Genomic DNA, 14,627 nt, shown 5'->3' on the forward strand with positions numbered 1-14,627 from the left:
CGTTTGCTCTCCGCCGTGCGGTCGCTTTCACTCGCACATACAGCATGCGGCGCGCGGCGACGATTTCATCGCCATTGGACTTAATACGGAACCTCACGGCGACGGCGACGATGACACCGACGGCAGAAATCCGCTTGGAGCATCCATATAATTGCTATCGCAATAAAATATGCGCTTCTTTCTTTCGTACAGCTACATCGGCAACTTTTGTCCTTATGGCTAAACTAGACGGCGTAAAATTGGTATTTTCTCCCCAAAAGTGAAGCATCGAAAGCGATAAGAGGTTTAGCATAGCGTTCGAGCTCCTCGGAAGGTGTGCTAGCGATACGTGATGAGACATGTTGGCGTGACGCAGCACTCGAGACAACTGTTGCAGCGCAGCAGGATCATCGCCCTGGCAGATACCGGGCGTCCCACAAGGCCGGCACGGTGAGGAAAGCCGGCAGCGGCGTTACAGGCATCGAACCGTAATGATGCACGAGATGACACCGACGAAAGATCGTCGGTGTCACTATCTGTCAGCGTCCAATGAAAGTATTATATAGTTTTAGCTTGATGTTTACCGTCAGTTCCACTAGGACAAGGGAATGCAGCGCGGTGTGGCATGCACACAGATGCTTATACGCGTGCGCACAATGCTTATACCTGCAGTGAAAGGCAGAACACTGCACTGGCTCCAATGCCGAGCCGAGCGGAGCGTGAAGGTGCCTCCTCGTGGCTTCTTGGGTTCTTGCAGCCAAACTAACTTCGCGACTTCACGGCTTTGGTGACCGACGCGCGGGCGGCGGAAGCGCTGCCGATACTGTGACAGCACGGCGGTGACGGTCACGCCGACGGCGCGAATGCGCCTTCAGTGTAGGCATAATTGCTATCACAATAAAGGTTGCGAGCGCTATCTACACAAGCATTTTCCTCCTGCACCCATTCGCTACCCTCTCCAACGTGTTCACTCTTCCCTCGCTCCCAGCGAGTGCGCTTTTCCTCATTTGAAGTTACAATAAGGAGAAGACCGCTTTACAGTAAACAATGTTGAACCAAATCGCTCGTTTTGTAGGAATCACGCGTAGTTTTCCGGTGAATGCAACGCAAATACGCATGTACGAATGCAGGCCAACACGCTAACCATACAATTAACGCGCAGTCTCGCAAACAATGAATGGTCCTTCAGAGTGAGGTCATATTAATTATATAGAAAGTCATTCAAGGAATCCTCAGAAGTTTCTAGACAAATTTTCACGACATAATAACTAAGAATATGCCAAACTGAGCATTTAACCGGTTTTTCACTGTCTTGAGACACGTACCATGAAAGAGGTTACCCTAATTTTTACTAAATTGGGGCTTACTGGAGGCTGGTACTTCTACAGCTCTCTTGTGTTTTCTTCGAGCTTTCCTAGCAATGATTCTATCACCCTAACGTTTACCCATCGAAGATGCCGCCATGATATTATAAATTATAATGATACTGTCAAGTAAACCTAACTAGAAACCTTAGCATCAAGATTGGCGAAAAAAAAAAAACATCAGAGAAACGTGTGCTGATACACTCGTTCTGCACCTCTGGTGCTTAGGAGCCTATCTCTTCTGCTCAATTCTGTTGATTTCACGATGTGACGTACGTTTTACGACAGTGGTAGACAATGTAATGAAAGAGTGCACGACTTGCATACGATTCCGTAAGCCACATGTACAGCACGCAAAACAATACGCAACCGGAAGGCTCCGATTCATTCTGTGCGATTACCGTAAGCATTTCAGCCAGCTACAATGCACGCAAGCAGCCCTACAAAATGTGGTCCGGCCACGAGTGGCAAGTATTACACCTCGCGAGTTTTCAATACTTTAGCGAAAACTATTACTACATAATCTATATTTCAACCCGCAATCATAGCAATCTTGAAAACTATCTAGACATGAAAAATTGGCTGAAATTGTATGAGAATATATAAAGAAGAAATATAAGTGAATTCATCCAGTTTTCAGCATATTTATACCACATAAACGCATACGCATGTCGGGTGTCTCATTAAAAAAAACATCGATTAGAAGCATATCTGCAGCATCAGCTAAGTGATAGCCGTTGCGCTGTTACTACTGCGTACTCTGTGGCACAGTGGCCGAAAAGAAGCGGACCAGTGTCAAAACTTTCCGACAGCCCTTCGTAATCAAGACATACTTACTTGCTCCATTTTTTCCTCTAGCGAACGCTTACTAGCGGCACGGGCACACACTCATATTGCGGTGTCCTAAGCGACTGTGCGCAAGGTGCCAACGGGCATGACATGCTCGTTGGGTTACAATTAAAGATAGCTGAAGACCGACAGTAGGTGTGCCTCAAGTCGAATACCGCCTTTAACGCACGTAAACGTGTGTTAAATGCGGTGTTGACGTCTTAGAACGCAGCGAAGCTTAAAAATGGTGAAGCCGAGTAACCCTGTTTTTACCTTGCCTCACATCTGCGAGCACACGATCAAGTTGACTTCTGAGCATTCCTCGAGGGCTCGCAAGGCACGCCGACACCGCGCGCCAGGGAGGCTTTCTCATTCTAGGAGGGGACCCGCCACACCGACGTCGAGGAGCTAACGCCAAACGCGAAGAAATGAACGATTCGCGCTGCCATTTCTTTTCCGGGTGTTTTTCGCCAACGTGGCATCCTCTCTCTACTTTATTTCATCCGCATTCCCTCTGGAAAAGAATTTTCACGCGCTCAGCCGCTGCAAATCGACACGCTTGCACGGTCTCGGATCGATAGCCTCGCAAAGCCCGCAGCAGGAACGCACTACCGAAGTAGACAACCATGACGACGACACCGGATAAAATGATAGCAGAGCGCACTTTCTCCGACGCCTGCTTCGCACGCCGGACTGTGCGCTGTTATCTCGCCCTCGCCTCTTTCTCCACGCCCGTGGGCTCCTCGTCCGTTGGCTCACAAAGGGCCAAATGACAATCCCCTTTGACGGCGCAGCAACACACGTTTTCCAAACATGGCGACATCGGATTTACGGCGCTCGCTGTCTTCGGCAGCGCGAAAGCATTGGGAAGCAGACTCACGATGAGCTGACATCAGGCTGTGATGGCACGCGGCTCGTCCCGCACAATGTTTCCGTTCACACTCGCGATAAGCACGCGACCGGTGAAAGGAAAGAGGTGCGATCATTTTCTTCAAGGCCGGTGTCCGGTCTGTGTTCCGCTCGATCAAAGCTGAGTACATGGATCAGCAAGGATAGCGATGCATGTTCGCGTTAAGGTTTTATTATTCGGGCTTCATCAGAATATCAGTTGTGTTAGCTCCAAGACATGGAACTAAAAAAAAAGTCCTTTGTTGTACGGATAACACAACCTCGGAATGAAGGTACCCGACCGTGCTTAAGAGATCTGCCGTGAACGCAAAGAACGGGCCAGTAACACGCAGACTGAAATTAAACGGCGTGGTAGTGAGTGCCTCAAATGCCAACTGCCTGCGTGGCGGGCCATCCGCAACGATCTCCACAGCATGCGACTTTTCTCTGCAGCAGCCGTTCTTTTCATTATTCTGCCTACAGAACAGTGAAAAGAGCGCATGCCGGCTGCGACTGGCTGTCCTCTGCCGGCGGCGGCGGCGGCGGTGGCGGCGGCCATGCAGCCCACGGCGTTCGTGTCCCCCCGAAGGGAACATCTAAAAACCTTCTATGCGTAGAACGGAGTAATTCCCTCACCTGTTCAGTCAGGCCAGGGCCCAGTCCGGCCGGGCGCGAGCCTCCATGCGCTGTTAGGCCTGTCGCAGGGTTCGGGCGCTGGGGGCCAAGTGGGCCCGAAACCACGCCGCGGCGGATACCGAGTGTGCGGGCAACGCCGTGGCCTGGGCCGCCGACTCAACTGGCTGGCGGCCACTGGCCTCCTCTTGACATGGAGCGCGGTGCGCGGCCCTCTCGCTGCTGTCGCAGCCGGCGGCTGGCACACGAGCCGCGAGTGCAGCCGGAGCTGGCTGCCGGCAAGGCAGACCCCGCAGCACCGGGGACGGGTGGCAGCTCTCGTTCGGCCTAGCTGCTGCGACCGCTTGGGCCTCGCGACCGCGCACGGAAGGGGACGCCGACGCACCGGCCCACCCGCTTTGTGATCCTGCCGCCCGATGGCGCCACCCAAGGCCCTCTCCCCCACTCGCGCCCTCCTCCGCTTGCCGATCCTCACCACCGCCGCCGCCACTGCTCTCCGCGCACGGCTCTGCGGCTGCGGGTATGCACATTCCGCTGTGCAGCCCGAGAAGACGTTCGGGCGGAATGCCTCGCCGAGCTGGTTGGGAATTCCTTAGTAACTGTAGACAGCTACCCGAATTATCCCCGGTGTTTAGAAGCTGAACTCGCACGAGAAGGTAGTCGCTCGCCTAATTAGAAAACGGAAAATACGCGCTTGCTATATAAAGCAAGCATTTCTAATGGCAGCTGCTACTGGTGGTAGGCCTGGTGGCATGCTGAGGAAGGATGGGCAACTTCTCGAGTGCAATAATGCGACCAAAGTGTTCTCTAGTAAATCAGGCGACCATCTTCTCGACGAGCAGCTACTCGATCCTCATTTAATGTTTTCCAGTCATTTTCCCTTCGTGGGGCTGTACTTTACATAGTGCATTTCCGAAAAACAACCGGTGTCAGAAAAAAATAAAGAAAAAAAATGTCTATGTTCGAAACTGCAGCATTATATATACTAAAATATGTATGACATATATACGTGACTAAATAAATACGTGTTATTTCTATCTGCTTACTGAACAAATCTGCGCCTGGCGAGTTGCTCACATCAACCTTAAAATGAAGAACCGAGGGAGTGTTTATTTAAATTTTGGTGCTGCTGTTGGGGCTATCGCTTTAGTAACTCCTGAATCTCCCGAACTTTGTTCACACGAATATGGTCTGCTCTACAAAAGTCTTATATGCTATTCCAGGTCCACTACTTCTCTTATTTTTCCTGTATTGACTTGCTACCTTCAACATTCTACTATTACTGCCGTCTAACCACGCCACGTTTGCAGCACTCCTGCAAGCTTTCTGCTTGTTGTCCTGTTTCGTGCCAAATTTCTTGTGTTGCGCCACGGCAACACGAAATCAGTTCGAGGGGGTAATCCCTACCGCACATCCTTTCCTTCGGGTTTTGATAGTATGCCGGAAATTGGGCTTCTTCTCATAGCGACTCTTTATGCGGTAAAGCACTCTTTGCAGGTAGAGTACATGGACGAGGATTGCAAAGGCTCGGTAGTTGCACTGGGCGGAAGCAGAAACCAGAGTAGAGATAATGCAATTACATGCCATTTCTGTTCCATCGCTACTCTAATTCTTTTTTTGGTTTAGTGATCAGATCTAGTGGTTTCTTGCCTTCGTTATCGCTGGCTGCGGCGCAGTGGCAAACAACATATCACAACAATCAAATTAACTAGAACGAAAAAATGATCGTTGTGTTATGTCGGTCCTCTTCTGACACAAAAGAAAGCAAAAACAAAACGATTATAAAATTAACAAACGGGGAAGAAAGTGGCAGGACATTGGGGATAAAATGAAAGTGAGAAAACAGGTCGAAACGCTCTCAGCAGGCCATTCTAAACAATATGCAGCCCCTATCCCACAGTCGTAACGTTAAACAGATTCATTGTGGAACGAAAAGGCCAGTCAGACAACTGGTCTGCACTCAGTGGTGCACAGCCATCTTGAAAGGTGTGGAAGAAACTGACTGGAAGTTGCCATGTTTGCAAGAAAGAGATAATCGAATGGCAGGCTGGATTAACCAGAATTGAGCCCCAACACTGGGGGCAGGGTGAAAGGAACGAAAAGATAAACAGGAGGAGATGGGACGCGGCAGAATCGAACGCCAGATAACGTTATCAAACGAGCACGCGTGGTCAAAGTAGGTTATGAAGATGGCTGTTATCCGTACTACTGATGGAACAAAGCCGAGGTGTTCGCAGCAGAACGCAAGCCGTTGAGTCAATTTGCGTATGGCTCTTGTGCACAATAGGCTGCAAAACTAAACTGGAAAGCAACAAATAGACTACGCGAAAGAATTCGTGGCTGACAATATGAACCGTAAGTAGTTGCTAAAAGAATCACTGAATGCTTTATTACTCTCAGATACATTGATTTCTAGTCATTGGTCTTGCCGTTTTATTGAGAATTCAAGTGGCCTGAACGATGTAAAACTGTTCGGTAGTTATTCGGAACATCCATATCACCCAAATATTAGATTGAGTATAAAGGTCCCAGACCACGCAGGCATACTCTAATTTTGGCCAAATAATTGTGAAATAGGTTAGTAGTTTGACATTAGAAGGTCATTTTTGAGTTTATATTTAAAAAAAAAACACAGCTTGCGAAAGGCAGAAGCGCATATGTTGCTGATATGAAGATTCCAGGATAGATTTCTAGTAAGGGTAACGCCTAAGTATTTGTAATTTGCCACTTTTTTTCAGCGTTGAAGAGTCTAGTTTATAAGTACACCAACGTGGTGCTTTTTTCCGAGATATAGGAATAAATACACTTTTTTCCACAATAATGATCATTCCCCATTGTTTGTACCAGTGAGAAATGTTAGTTAGACTTGTGCTGAGGTCATCCTGGTTGCTAGAACAACTTATCTGATGGAACAAAGCGTAATCGTCTGCGAACAACCTTATTTTTACACATGTGTTGATTAGATTCACAATATCATTTACATATAATAAAACAGCAAAGTGCCTAAAACATTGCCCTGTGCAACTCCAAATGTGACCAGAAGACAGCTCGAGTTCTGCCGTGCCACATTCACAAATTATTCGCGATTAGTCAGTTGCGCTGCAATCCAAGATATAAACAGTTCAGAAATGGCACTTGTTCTAAGCTTTAATATTATTTATAATGAGGGACCTTATCCAATGCAACGCTAAAATCTAAAAAGACTAAATAAATTTGACCGTTATTATGGAGAACCGAAGCAAATGAATGTGTACCTGAAACAAGCTGAGTAACTGTAGAATATCCCTTTCTGAAACCGTGCTGGAAGTTTTGTTAAAATCGAGGTCTGTTCGAGGAATTCATTAATGTACATTGAAATGATGTGTTCAATCAGTTTACAACAGGTAGATGGTAAAGAAATTGGCCTGTTGTTTCTAATAAGATTCGGTCGCCCTTTTTGAACACTGGCCAGATTATGCCAGTCTTATCTCGAAGAACGAAAAAAAAAATGGCAAAATAGGTGTGCACGTCCAGATAAAATGGATCATGATTCCTCCTTGGGATCGAGATTATACATACATATGAACTGAGCACCACTAGTGCCCAGCGCACCGGTGCGCTTCCATCAGGAAAGATCGAACTGAATGGAATTGAATTCTGGGGGTTTACGTGACAAAACCGCGATTTGATAATGAGGCACGCCGCATTGGGGGACTCCGCATTAATTTTGACCACCGGGGCATCTTTAGCGTGCGCCCCCGATGCACGAGACACGAACGTTTTTGCATTTCGCCCCCATCAAAATGCGGCCGCCGCGGTCGGGATTTGATCCCGCTACCTCGTGCTTAGCAGCGCAGCCCCATAGCCACTAAGCCACCGTGGCGGGTAAGATCGGCCTGCCAAAAACACATAGTGTAACATTCTTTCTTTTTCGTTTCTTATTTTAGCGTGATCTTTATTAAGAAAAAGGCGAAGGGTGGCTTGACATTATGCATTTTGTCTCGTTACCTGGGCTGTCATATACGGTGGTAAGAGTGTGTCATGGCGTAAATTTTTTTTTTGCCGATTTATTCACTGCGAGTCAATGCGGAACAAAATCCGTCCGTCCAATGTGCGCGGAAACTATCACCATCAGCAATGGCTCGAGCGTCGTCTTCTTCCACAGCTGGCTCGTTGGTGCCTCTCGGCGCAACAGTGCGAACGCGCTCGTGCCACTGCTCCCGCGTTCGTCCTCGTCTTCCACAGCTGGCTCCGTTGCCGCTCATCATTCCAGCGTAGAATTTCACTTCTCTTCTGTCGTCGTAATGGGGAGGCCGCGTTTACGGGGGTATGAGCCATTGCTTAAGGGGGTATGAGCCATTCATTGTATTACGTGACCGACAGATTTAATTTGGAAGCTATTTCATTTTGAAGAATCGCAAGTGGCAATGCGACAGCGGCCGACTGCGGGCATACCGTCAGTGACGTCGTTCTCTCCATCGCAGCCGAACGTGTGTGTAACTTCATTAAGAAACACAAAGACGTAACCAATAATTGAGAAAGACTTTAATGAACCGTCGGGATTAACCCAGTGATAAACACCGGGGCCGCACGTTTCAGCTTCGCTTGTTAAGCATCTGTACGAGTACAATTTTTTATATCTCTTTGCGCAGTCGATCATGCCATTAAAACATGCGATTACACAACAGCGCACAACCGCATAAAAATGCCCTAGGGCCGTACTTATTAAGGAGTCTACTCGTCAAACCGATGATATTGCGTTATCGCCCGTCCCATCACCAAGTGGCTCATACCTCCGACAAAGGAGGCGTGGTTACGTCTGAGACAACACCGAAGGGCGAAAGGATCGGAAAACGAATCGAATCATTACAAAATCATTACAATCGCCTCCATAGTTGCATATTTATTTCTCTCTCTCTCTCTCTCTCTCTCTATATATATATATATATATATATATATATATATATATATATATATATCATATGATATGATATCTTATGCTATGATTAATAGAAATCGGGCCCCTCGGTTTCCTTTGTTCTCGTTCATATATATATATATATATATATATATATATATATATATATATATGTGGAGAGAGAGAGCGCGAAAGAAATATATTTGAAGAAAGGCAGAAATGACGGCCTCAGAAAAAAGTCACAGGCCTGCGTGGCACACGCAGCACAGTCGCAGCGTAAGCTGGTGGAGCAGCTCAAGAGTAGCTCCAATTTGGGCACCACGCACAGCAGGGTCTTCGCGGCAGTCTGCTCGCCTCGTTTTGACGAGAACGATCTGAACTGTCCGCCCGGCGTCGACGGCGAGCTGCGGCTTGTAATGATCAGTCTGCTGGGCTCGATCAAGCCTTAGAAATGCAACTTGCATGTCGGGCGCGCCACCTTTGCAGGCACCTTAACTAGATGGCGCCACCATACTGGCGGAGGCTCGGCAGCACGGGAGCGCGTTGATTGCGCGGCTCATCTGAATCGCATATCGTCGTCTGCGCCTGCGGACACTGCGTTTGCAGGCATCTTACCTAGATGGTGCCACCATACTGGCGGAGAGTCGTCTCCCCCTGCGTGCTTGCTTTATATATGGGTATTGTCCGCGCCCCGATAGCAAGCGCTTGCGTGGCTCAGTGGTAGAGTATCCGGCTCCCACGCAGCGGGCGCGCGTTCGATCCCGGCGGGAATCGGACACTTTTTTCGTGTTTCCGGCGATAGCGGTTACGCGGTCGCCGGCGGTGGCCTGATCGCGACCCGAAACGGCTATTGGAATTGAGCCCATAACAGCTTACGCTGTAAAACGTCCGTGAGGATGGGAACAGACAGTCGGACGCGAGTTTTTTGTACACATTCGTGTCTGGAGGGCCCGTTTATACAGCGATGAATCTAAACCTGTGTTGCTCAAAATTTATAGGAGCTCTCGGATGGCTCGCAAAATTGCAGGGAAACTTGGTCATTCCCTGCTGTATCCATGACAACGGCACTTTCACGGAAACAGTTCCGAGTCAGCTCGATACTTACCTGCAAATCATAGCGACCGGCAAAACATCCCAATGCCTGTGACGCGCGTTCACTGCGGCATCTACATGCTTCCAGAAAGCCGCAGCCCTGTTCTGAAATGCGGCCGCATCACGGCAAGAGTTGTTTATAAGGAGGCTATATCTATGACACACTGAAGAAATTAGTATTGATTAATCACTTGCGCGCTGAAAGATACCGAAGGATACATAGGAATAAAATGTACCTCTCTCCATGTTGCCTCATTCAAAGAGTGCTATTTTTCAACGTTTACGAAAAAAAACCATTAATGGACCCATTCCCCCACTCTTCCATTAGATGCATGAACTCCTTCACCGTCGTTCACAATTACCAAGTCGTATCGCTTCTTTTAATTTGTGCGCGCATGTCATGACACTCCATCATGCGGGGTAGATTGCGCGCAGCTGCGGTGAACAGGAATACATTTCCATTACTGGCTGCACACCCCCGTACTAAGTTTTATAATAGCAATTTTACGAAGCCGAGCTACAATGAATACATTATTTGAACAGTCAAATACGACGATGCTTACCAAAGATGAAAGCAAGGGACGATGGCAGTTTACTTAAAATATGAATTCGTCCCGGGCAGAACTCGTGTTTCTCGGGGATTGTTTCGTCAGAATTGAGAATATGCATCAGCAGCTTAGATTCTCCATCGCTCGTTTCCATAAATTGCATCCCGCGCGTGGTGAAGCCAGTGCCCGTCTGCGCACGATCAACCTTCTCTCTTAAAATTAACAAAAAACAAAACAAACACGGGCCAGCTGGTATAACAAGCACTTTAATTACTTTCTGCACATGTTCAATCTCACAGTCTTTATTTTAACAATATATACGCAAATATAAAATACACTGTGCATAGAAAAACACATATGTACAGCCGCGGGAATAACCTGTTCAACGTGTAAGCCATACGAGCGCAAAAAATATATATACAAATTATATACGTTGCAAGAAGCTGGAACACACATCATGCAGGAGGACCCAAGCAAAGAGATACAACGACCAGAGAAACGACATTGGCGCTGAAAACAGCGCTACTCGTATAGTCGTAAAGGCATAATATACACACTGGCTTTCCAAGAAGCGTTCGCCTACGTTTGGCACTACAATTGGCCCCTGATTCGAGCAACCACTTTTGCCAGTACGCGGTTCAACGTCCCACAACAGCACCAAGCGCAGCTCGGCTGTCGGGCTTCTTCCACTATCATCGTGCTCGCACGGGCAAGTGATTCGAGAGTCGAACGGGCTGTCAGGGAGATCGACGTTGGAACGAGAAGGCCAGTAAGGTGAAAGCAGACATGTGACACGTGACAAATGTACGCCGCGGCCGACGCTGCACGCAATCACACAGACACGCACACACACACACACACCGTATCGTGTACAAGATACCTTGTCACGCGGGCTATGTCGATCCGGCGTATAGCCCCTGGTGAGGAAACAAACCGCAAGCTTCTGGGCAGCGCTGCTGCGTCTCGACCGAGAAGTGCTCAACACCCGCTTCTCATCTTCCTCGGCGAATTCTCGCCCGCGTACAGCAATTGTGAACAAGCGGCTGACGCAGGAGAGCCAGCGTATTGCAGAGCGTTGGCGCCTGTTGCAAGGAGGCAGGGAGGATGTCACCGCACACGTCACACGTCATTGATGCCACACGCACTCAATGAAAAAGAAAAAAAAAATGAACGGCAAGTGCCTGCAGGTCGGAGTTACACGAATGCGCGCGGTCGAGCATTGCGGGCGCAGGAGGACAGGGTGGCAGCAATGCCGAACCCGCTCTGCGTTCTCTACCGAGAGCCGCGAAAGGAGGCTAAAGAATATGCAGTAAAAAGAAGAGTAAAAGTACTTTTTAGGATAAATTAGGGAAGGAAGCAGCAAAGGTGGCTGTTACATCAGGCAGCGCCACGCTGCCTGCGGCGAAATTATGAAGCACCATTCGAGGCGTCGCCGCACTTTGCAGGTCCAGCGGGCTTTGGAACGCTTCGTCTATTGAAAAAAAAGAAGAGAGAGAGAGAAAAAAAAGACTTAATTGAGTCAGGGTTATAGGTGCGGTTCCACTCATTGAACAGATCGCGACCACTTTAGGTCTCATGGAAGCGCAGAACTAGCCCACATACTTCAGGCAAACGAGTGGGACCCAAACAAAAAACAAAGTTCGGCAACAGTGTCGAGCTATACTGATGTTCGCAACAATGTCGTGCTATACATAATGCACTAGAAAATCGATACACATGTTCAGTGTCACTGCTCGACAATATAAGCAACCGGATCTGCCATATAAAAAATAACGGTTTCACAAGTTTCCAGGTGCCTGTTGAACTATAAGGTTCACTGTAGAGGGAAGGCGAGGAAGAGATAAATAGAGAGATATTATTTTTTTATGAAGTGTATGTTGTCCATAAAATAGGAGCAGCTGCGCTTTTTTAGTCCACACACGCAAGCACAACACACCTCGAAACGCGTTTTTTTTTTAAACTTCCCAACGAGATGTTGTGCAAGGCTGTTGCACGTCTTGCGATAGGCTCGACGGATGGCTGTTCGACCGCTCGGCAGAATGGGGTACATAGCTTCCTTTCACGTGAGACGACAATCGAGCGATACCTTCCGGCGCAGCGCCCTGCATAATGGTATATGTAAGGGGAAAAAAATGAGCGTTCGCCTTTCTTTTTATAGCGCTTGGAACGAACATGACATTTGTTTTAACATTTCTTTTTCTAGTCCGCTTCCTTCTTTATGCTATTAAAAGCAGGACAGCGTACGTAGCCATAGCTGTAGTGTTTCTTTTATTGTGAAACGCTTATACAAGGAGACTACTTGCAGCTACACCGAGTCTCGATTGTAATTTTTTTTTTTTCGTTCTCGCCGGCGACGGCTGCGGTTCATTTCTTTACAAAGAGATGAAGAAAAAAAAAACATTTCGCCGTCGAATGTGTTGTGTGGAGGGCACATGTTTGCAATTCATGCGCCACGGTTGTCAACAAGAGAATCAGAATACAGAAAGCGTAGACGCTGTTGTACTGGTCCCGACATACGAGGGTGCCAATGTATACGTTGCGCGCGGCTCCATGGTCTCAGACTAGTGCGGGCTGTTCGTCGAATGATATTAATAAAACCAATGCAAAGGCAATGGAGTCAGATTAGCAAACCAACCAGAGCCCTACAGTCTTGGTTCATGCTCACGAAGAACAATTTTATAAATATAATGCAAAAATAGCCAATGAATTAATAAAAAATTCGCCGACGATTACGATACTCCATAATGCGAAATTAAAGCGCAGCTCTATGCGTGTCATTTCCCCATATATTGTTCGGCGCGAACAGTCTGTCTCGTGCGGCACGCTGCAAACGGAGCCAAGTGTGGCGCGACTGCCTCGCGAATCGGGAGATCGCGAGAGGCAGCGCGTGGGTGACGCGCGGGCACGATTCACAGCAGCCGCCGCTGACAAACCTCCGCTCATGCAGCGCTTTCTTTTCATATATGGTATCGGTGGATGCGCTTGCTGCATGCCTTATCGATGGCGTCATCGGTGAACAGATGACGCGCGCAATTCTGGCGCCATCTCGTAGCGATCGTCGCCGCAGAACACGTCTTGCGCGGCCACTACGCTTTTCTTCTCACGCATTTGCCATAACCTCCTCCTCCGCTTTCCCCCTCATGGTTCCGCTGCACCCTCCTCCTCTCTCCTCCTCGCACTCTCTTCGCTATCGCCGTCTTTCATCCCTCTCTATGCTCCGCGTTGGCTCTTTCATCCTTCGCTGTGCTCGTTCGCTCGGTTACGCCGAGGTACGCCGACGCTCAACGCAGGAACGGGCGCCTAAGAGCTGCGCTCTAAAATTGATAAAAAAATGCCCTTCTCAGTATCCTCTAAAAATACTTTTCTTACAGCAGAACCAATACCCGCCTCGGAAAATCTTTAAATGCGGTCATCAACGTGAGAAAAGCAAATCTTTACTGCAGAATAAACGAACGATGTGCAAGCGTTTATAGCGATATAATTAAACTTTGATAGCTTTTAGAGATAATTCTAAAAGAATTCAAGAAAATTTATGAACGACACAGTGGGTGAGAGCGCATATGTTTTGCTGTTTCGTATAGCTTTCAGTGGCAAGACAAAATAAACACACCCCTTCTTAACAATTTTGCTGCTGCAGCAATCACGGCAAGCAATAACAGCTCGTATTCACAAATAAATTCGTATAAGCTAGAGAGATTCGTAATAATTAAGAGCCACCGTTCTATCTTGACCACGAGCAAGAGAACGCACGCAAAGCGGCCATTGACAAAAAGTGCTAGCGGACGAAGAATTGTGTGGCTCAAATCCCAGAGCCCCATGTTTAGGTGCATTAACTGTATAATTTTAAAATTTTCTATGTACCATGCTCAAAAAAGAAAAACACGGCACACTCAGTGGGCCAAAATTCGGAGATCTGTGAATAGTTGACCTATCCGTGGTAGCGAAGTAGTGACGTCATGCGTGACGAGTGTGATTGCGCTTCCTCGACGTAGAGGGCAAATACATCTGCTCGCTGACACAAATTGCGTACGGAATATGCCTATAACCTCTAAGGAAACGTTTTGCAAGTGGTACTGTAACAAAATTAAAAGAATGAGCAGGATCCGTCAGTTAGTCAGAGACCAAGCCGGCGGCGACACTTTAAAAAGGGAAAGCATCACATCTCATTCTCTGTTTCTCTGTTCTTCTCTCATGTCCTCACCACATGAAAATTACTAACGATAGGCCTTGCAATAGATATTGAAGTTGCGCCTTGGCTAGATGCCGCTTATATAAGTATGACGTTATCTCACACTGATGGTCGCCAGCGCATTTATTGGTGCGGATGGCACCCATAGAACAACTATTGCGCTATAAATTGTGGCTCAGAGGGTTCCGAGTTCGAAACGTTTGCTGACA

Source organism: Dermacentor silvarum, chromosome 1 (genome assembly GCF_013339745.2).
Source record: "Dermacentor silvarum isolate Dsil-2018 chromosome 1, BIME_Dsil_1.4, whole genome shotgun sequence".
In the NCBI taxonomy this organism is placed as follows: Eukaryota; Metazoa; Arthropoda; class Arachnida; order Ixodida; family Ixodidae; genus Dermacentor; species Dermacentor silvarum.